The sequence below is a fragment of the Marmota marmota genome, unplaced genomic scaffold (genome assembly GCF_001458135.2).
Source record: "Marmota marmota marmota unplaced genomic scaffold, marMar, whole genome shotgun sequence".
Classification (NCBI taxonomy): domain Eukaryota; kingdom Metazoa; phylum Chordata; class Mammalia; order Rodentia; family Sciuridae; genus Marmota; species Marmota marmota.
Genome location: NW_025999977.1, coordinates 29,437,961 through 29,444,471, shown reverse-complemented (window position 1 = coordinate 29,444,471; position 6,511 = coordinate 29,437,961). Strand labels below are relative to the sequence as shown.

At 34.6% G+C, this 6,511-nt stretch overlaps 1 pseudogene; it reads left to right on the top strand.

Annotated features, from left to right (window-relative positions):
* Positions 1 to 3,715, top strand: part of LOC107137124 — a 22,754-nt pseudogene extending 19,039 nt beyond the window's left edge.
* The last annotated feature ends 2,796 nt before the right edge of the window (positions 3,716 to 6,511 follow it).

Sequence of the window (6,511 nt, the reverse complement as noted above, 5' to 3'; positions counted from 1 at the left end):
GGAGAGAGAGAGATAGATATGATATGAGATAGAGATAATATTTTATATATATATATATATATATATATATAGAGAGAGAGAGAGAGAGAGAGAGAGAAGGAGATAAAGGGACTGGAGTTCCACTATATCCCTCAAGGGTTCAACCTCAGTGATCTACTTCATCCAACTAGGCCCAACCTCCTGAAGTTTCTGTCACCTTCCAATAGTGCCACCAGTTGGGGATCAATACTTTAACACATGAGTCTTTGGGGAACAATCCAGATCAAAATCACAACACCAACCAAGCTGTAGTTAGGAGTTGTATCAGCATCTATCAAATCATTTTCACAGGGATGGACTAGTACTTCATCAGTTAATAGCTGATCTTTAAAAGTGAGATAAAATAAGTTTGAAAAATCACTTGCATTGAACTCCTCCACAGTAGATTCATAACGCATATTAGAATTTTGGAGGCTCTGAGAAATCTTGTAGTAGAAAAACCCGTTTATCTTAATTGAACTTATAACTTCCCAAACTCATAACTAAGGAAGTCATCTTTATATGACCTCAATGAAAATTTCAAAGATACCCATGCTTTCAAGAAAAATTTGTGCAAAACTTTGAGTTAAAGATATATTTTAATGATAAACGAAGAGCTATAGAAAGATTTGGTTGGGAACAATTTTAAGATTATTTTTCAATGTGTTTTGTAAGTCTCTTAGCTTGTCCTTTTCACTCCAAACATCTTTACATCTGCTGAGTCATTGGGGTGAGTCATTTATAATTTTCCTCAGAGATCTGAGTCTCCGGGAAGAAAAATAAAGGAAAAGGGTAAAGGTGGCCCAGGTTTTATATTTGTTTATCCTTCTTGTTAAACTCTATGGCTTCAGAATAGAGAGAAGGGTAGAGAAGTAAGTTGGCTATAAATATAGTTTAGCAGAGCAAGATTTTATCTACTAAATCATGACTTCTGAACAAAAGGACAAGACATAAAAAAAAAAATAGACAAGATATATCTCATGGCCCAGGGAAAGGACTTGGTTAGAAGGAGGAAGTTTAAAAGATTAAGATATCTTCAAATGGAATTGGCTGGTGGGAGCAGGAGTCTGGTACAGAAGGATAAAACTGGGTCTGTGGGGGGTTATTCCCACAGAGAGAGAAGCAGTCCAGGGGAGGTGGTGGTGTATTACTTTTAAATGAAACTGCAGTGAAATGATTTGGAAATAAAATGTATCCTTTCAGATGCCTAACTTCTAGCATTCAGACTGTGGAACATAAAACATCATGCTAAGTGTTCTAACAATGAATAAAACTGTTATTCAATTAAGCAAATAACTATTAATCATCATGCACAGTACAGTAAAAAGGAATTTGAGAACATAAAAGACAAATGCTGGTTTTGGGAAAAAAAAGGAAGATTAAAAATGTGTTAGGAAGAAAATACAAATAACTTATATGAAGCAGAATGCCATCATTTTTGAGCAAAAAATTATGGGATTATAATTGAATTGGGGAATATTAATTCACCAGTGATAGCCAGAATGGGTTGGAATAAGGAGAGGGGCGGTAGAGAAGCCAGAGAAATAAGAATGGAAAAACAAAACAAACCCTTGATTTGCCCAATAGGGATATAATTGATTTTAGGAATTAAATAAGGTGGTCAGCAAACTTTCTGTAAAGGACCAGGATAGTGAATATTCTTGGCATGACATGTGGGCTCTGTATTGTGCAAGTAGCCATAGGCTAATAAAACTTGATTTACAAAATCCGGTAGTAGGTCTGAATTGGTTCATGGACTAGTTTTCTAATATCTGAATTGAGCAAAGGAATTTTAAAGTCAATTGCTATTGAAAATATAAAAATCTCTAAGACCTATTACTAATTGTCAAAAGCTAAGTCATTCCTCTCTGCCCTCCCTTCCAACCCTGCCCAGCTCAGCTCTTCCAGTCTGAGGTGGAGGCTGGCCTCACCTCCTTGTTAGATCCTTTTTACCTCTCCTCCGTTCTTCTCTTGGGCCCAAAATGACCTGAACACCTTACAGCCTTCTTAGGATGGCCACAGAGCCTCTGAGCTTTCTCTGTTCCCAGATCGTCAATCCTCACCCTGCCCCACTATGAATGAGGAGTAGACGTAACCCTTCTGGGCATTGGCCTGACAGAATGTATTCTGTCTGGTATTCTGTCAGTGAATGCAAAGAAGGTTCTTCATATGGATCGAAACCCATATTATGGAGGAGAAAGTGCATCTATAACTCCACTGGAAGATTTATACAAAAGATTTAAATTACCAGGACCTCCACCAACATCAATGGGGAGAGGAAGAGACTGGAATGTTGATTTAATTCCCAAGTTTCTTATGGCTAACAATCAGCTGGTTAAGATGCTACTTTACACAGAGGTCACTAGCTATCTAGATTTCAAAGTGACTGAAGGGAGCTTTGTTTATAAGGGAGGAAAAATCTGCAAGGTTCCTTCCACTCAAGCAGAAGCCCTGGTATCTAGTTTAATGGGACTATTTGAAAAATGTCGCTTCAGAAAATTCCTAGTGTATGTTGCCAACTTTGATGAAAAAGATCCTAGAACTTTTGAGGATATCCATCCTAAGAAGACCACAATGCGAGATGTGTATGAGAAATTTGATTTGGGCCAAGATGTTATTGATTTTACTGGTCATGCTCTTGCACTTTACAGAACTGATGACTATTTAGATCAACCATGTTGTGAAACCATTAATAGAATTAAACTTTACCGTTAGTCTTTGGCAAGATATGGCAAAAGCCCATACATTTATCCACTTTATGGCCTTGGAGAATTGCCACAAGGATTTACAATGCTGAGTGCTATTTATGGAGGTACTTATATGTTGAATAAACCAACCGAATAAATCATTGTGCAAAATGGAAAAGTGGCTGGTGTAAAGTCTGAAAGAGAGATTGCTTGCTGTAAGCAGCTCATCTGTGACCCCAGCTATGTAAAAGATCGAGTAGAAAAAGTGGGTCATCAGAGTTTTATGCATCCTCAGCCACCCCATCAAGAACACCAACGATGCCAACTCCTGTCAGATCATTATTCCACAGAACCAAGTCAATCGAAAGTCTGATATCTGTGTTTGCATGATCTCCTCTGCACACAATGTGGCAGTGCAAGGAAAGTACATGGCCATTGTTAGTACAACTGTGGAAACCAAGGAACCTGAAAAAGAAATCAGACCAGCTTTGGAGCTCTTGGAACCAATTGAATAAAAATTTGTTAACATCAGTGACCTTCTTGTACCAAAATATTTGGGAGAAGAGAGCCAGATCTTTATTTCCTGCACATATGATGCCACAACTCACTTTGAGACAACCTGAGATGACATTAAAGACATCTATAGGAGGATGACAGGATCTGAGTTTGATTTTGAGGAAATGAAGCACAAGAAAAATGACATCTATGGGGAAGACTAACAGCAGTACGTGTTAATATCTAATTAGGACAAATATAAAATTTGACAAATAATGCATATTATATAAAATCAAATTTGTAAGGCCTGCTTTTGTAATCAGAATGGAGAGATTGAAGAGCATTGATTGTACCAGTAAATACTGTTCCCCTTCATCTTTCTAATATCATGTATTAACTTGTTTTCTTGGAGTGGCTATTCAGAATTGACCAGTTACCACATTCTGTTCAATTTAACTGGACTGGCTTTTTTTTTTTTCCTAGTGAAGGAGCAGTTTTAGACATTGTGATATCAATATAGAAAACTTGATAATACAGTATTTGTATCTTTTAATCAGAGTAGACTTTGCATTTGTGTGCTCCTGCTGCTCAAGAACTGGATTCATAGTGTGAGTGCCATCTTGACATTAAGGAGATTCTAAATTGAATATTCCCTATAACTACATTTTGTGTTAAGTATTATAGCAGGGCCCAAATACCATAGCCAAAAGTTTGGTTTATGTGAACATAAACTTCTAACCAAACTCCAGTCTTAGGGATTCATTTGGAGGAAGCCAATATGTCATGTTTTAATCTAATAAAATTGATGAGAGAAGGGGAAAGGAACCTATCATTAAAAAGCAGGTAAAATGTGGAGCATCTTTTGTATCACAGGTGTGGTTTCTTCAATGGACCACGCTGCAGTGCAGTATGGATTTGACAGCCTCTACTTCAATGATGTCTATCCCAAAATGGCTCCAAATGATTTCTGTACTGAAAAAAAAAAAAAAAAAAAGGCAAACTCTGGGGGAAAAGAAAGCTAAGCCATAATAAGGACATAATAGATGTGCTCTTTAGTAACAATGAACAATTCATCACTTACTAATCTTATTTAAAACAGAGTTAGGATTTCCATAATCAACAATAGCAGACTAACTCGATATTATAAAAAAGTTCTGTGTATGTATGCATGTATGCACAGTGAAGAGCTACCAACCCGGTGAGGGCCTTTAAAATACAGAGAGGATTAAAATACTTGGCACAAAACAGAGTGGCACAAAAGAGAGAGGTAAATGGAATCAATATGTTCAATGATCCTTGCACTGTTCAGCAATTGGCATAAACAGATTTAAATTATATTTAATTATCATTGAAAGAATAGAAGATGGACATATTTTATATCTAGGGAGCTAATAGAAGGGAATATTGAATAATAGCAAGAATTGAGAAAAAAGAAATATAGAACAAATGGAGAAAGAAAATAATGGTAGATTTAAGTCAAATAACTTTCATTAATTATATCAAATGTAAATAGACTACGCTGGAAAATAATGATGTTCCAACTGGTCTAAGAGGATTAAAAAGGAATAAATTCAAGCTGCATGTGGTGGCACATGCCTGTGATCCCAGTAACTTGGGATGATGAGCCAGGAGGATCCCAGTATGAGGCTCACCTGGGCAATTTATCCAGATCCGTCTTAAAATAAAAATTCTCTCTAAACTACTTATGTGAGTAGTAGTAAAACTTTGCATGAATTCATCTTAGGCATGTATATAAATAAAGAGATTTTTTTTTCCTCTAGTTTTTTGAGATGTGCAGTTTTTTCCATGTAATTAACCTTTCTATTCTATACTTTAGAAAAATTGTACATTTTTTAAAATGCGAAAAAGAGTTACTTATTTGAAACTATAATTTTCCTTTCTAAAATGTCATCTTTTGCTTTTGGTTTTTTATTCAAAGATGATAATTTAGTGGTTTAATCAGTCCTGACACAGTGATCTTTGAAAAGGGACTTGATTTCAAATCAGTAATCACCATAAATACTTAAATTATATCATGATATGTAAGTTTTTCTTTTATTAAATATTGTTTTAGTTGTAGATGGACACAATATCTTTATTTATTTATTTTTATCTAGTGCTGAGGATCAAACCCAGTGTCTCACATGTGTGAGGCAGGCACTCTACATGTGAGCTATAGCCCCAGCCCATGATATGTGTGCTTTTTGTTATTTGGTATAAATGAATGTGTCTACTTAATCATTTGTCAATAAATAAGTTTGAATTTCTTAAACTGAAGGTAAACTCAAAGAAATGATTACATCTTTTTTAGAATTCAAATTCTACTTTTGAATAAAAAATTATGAATTCAAAAAGTTGAAAATGGTCTTTGTAAATTACATTAATTTTATTATGGAGGCTTATAGTTCAGTGATTGTCATTCACCTTTAAACAAGTTGGTTTAATGATTTTTAATCTGTAGAAAAGAAGCTAATAAAAATTCCTTATAGTAAATAGGCTGGGGATGGAACTCAGTGGGAGAGTGTTTGTTTGGCATGGGTTCAATCCCCAGCACCACAAAAAAAAAAAAAAAAAAAAAAAAAGAAAGAAAGAAAATATGTTGTTTACAAAAGAGGCATCTTGGATATAACACTACAGGTAATACTCCAAGTAAAATGATATAACAGGTATCTTGCAGACTATAAAAAAGTAAGCTGGTGTAGCTATACTAACATGAGACAAAATAAAAGTATGCTTTGATAAATATAATTAGAAATGAAGAAAAGAAGAATATCTCATAATGATATAAATCAAATCACCAGGAAATTATTACTTTCTTAAATTTGCAGATGCCGTATAAAATAGCCTCAAAAATTGCAAAAATAAATGATGGATGTATATACAATAACTAGGAAATTTAATATCTCTCTTTGGAACTGATAGAATGAACATAGAACTATCTGGGAGGATATACAATATTTGATCCATATGGGTAAAAATAGTGTTTGGGGAAGAGCAATGAGGTCTAATCTAGTGAACTACTTGATGAAGTTTTTCACAACTGATGAATTTAGGCAGCATGAGTGAAAAACTGGGAGAATTTCAGCAAATAAAATAACCCAATGATTTTGAGTGAGTTCTCTAATGCCAAAATTATGTTCTATGTGATTTAAATTGTTAATATCTATTTCCAGTGATAGAGTCATATTTAAGAGTCTCTTAATGGTTTGAAACATGAAACTAAATTTGTGAGATAAAATTTTAATTGGCATACTTTAAAAGTCTGATGTCGTTTGTTTTAGTAACATTATTTGGCATTTTAAAAAGAGGAG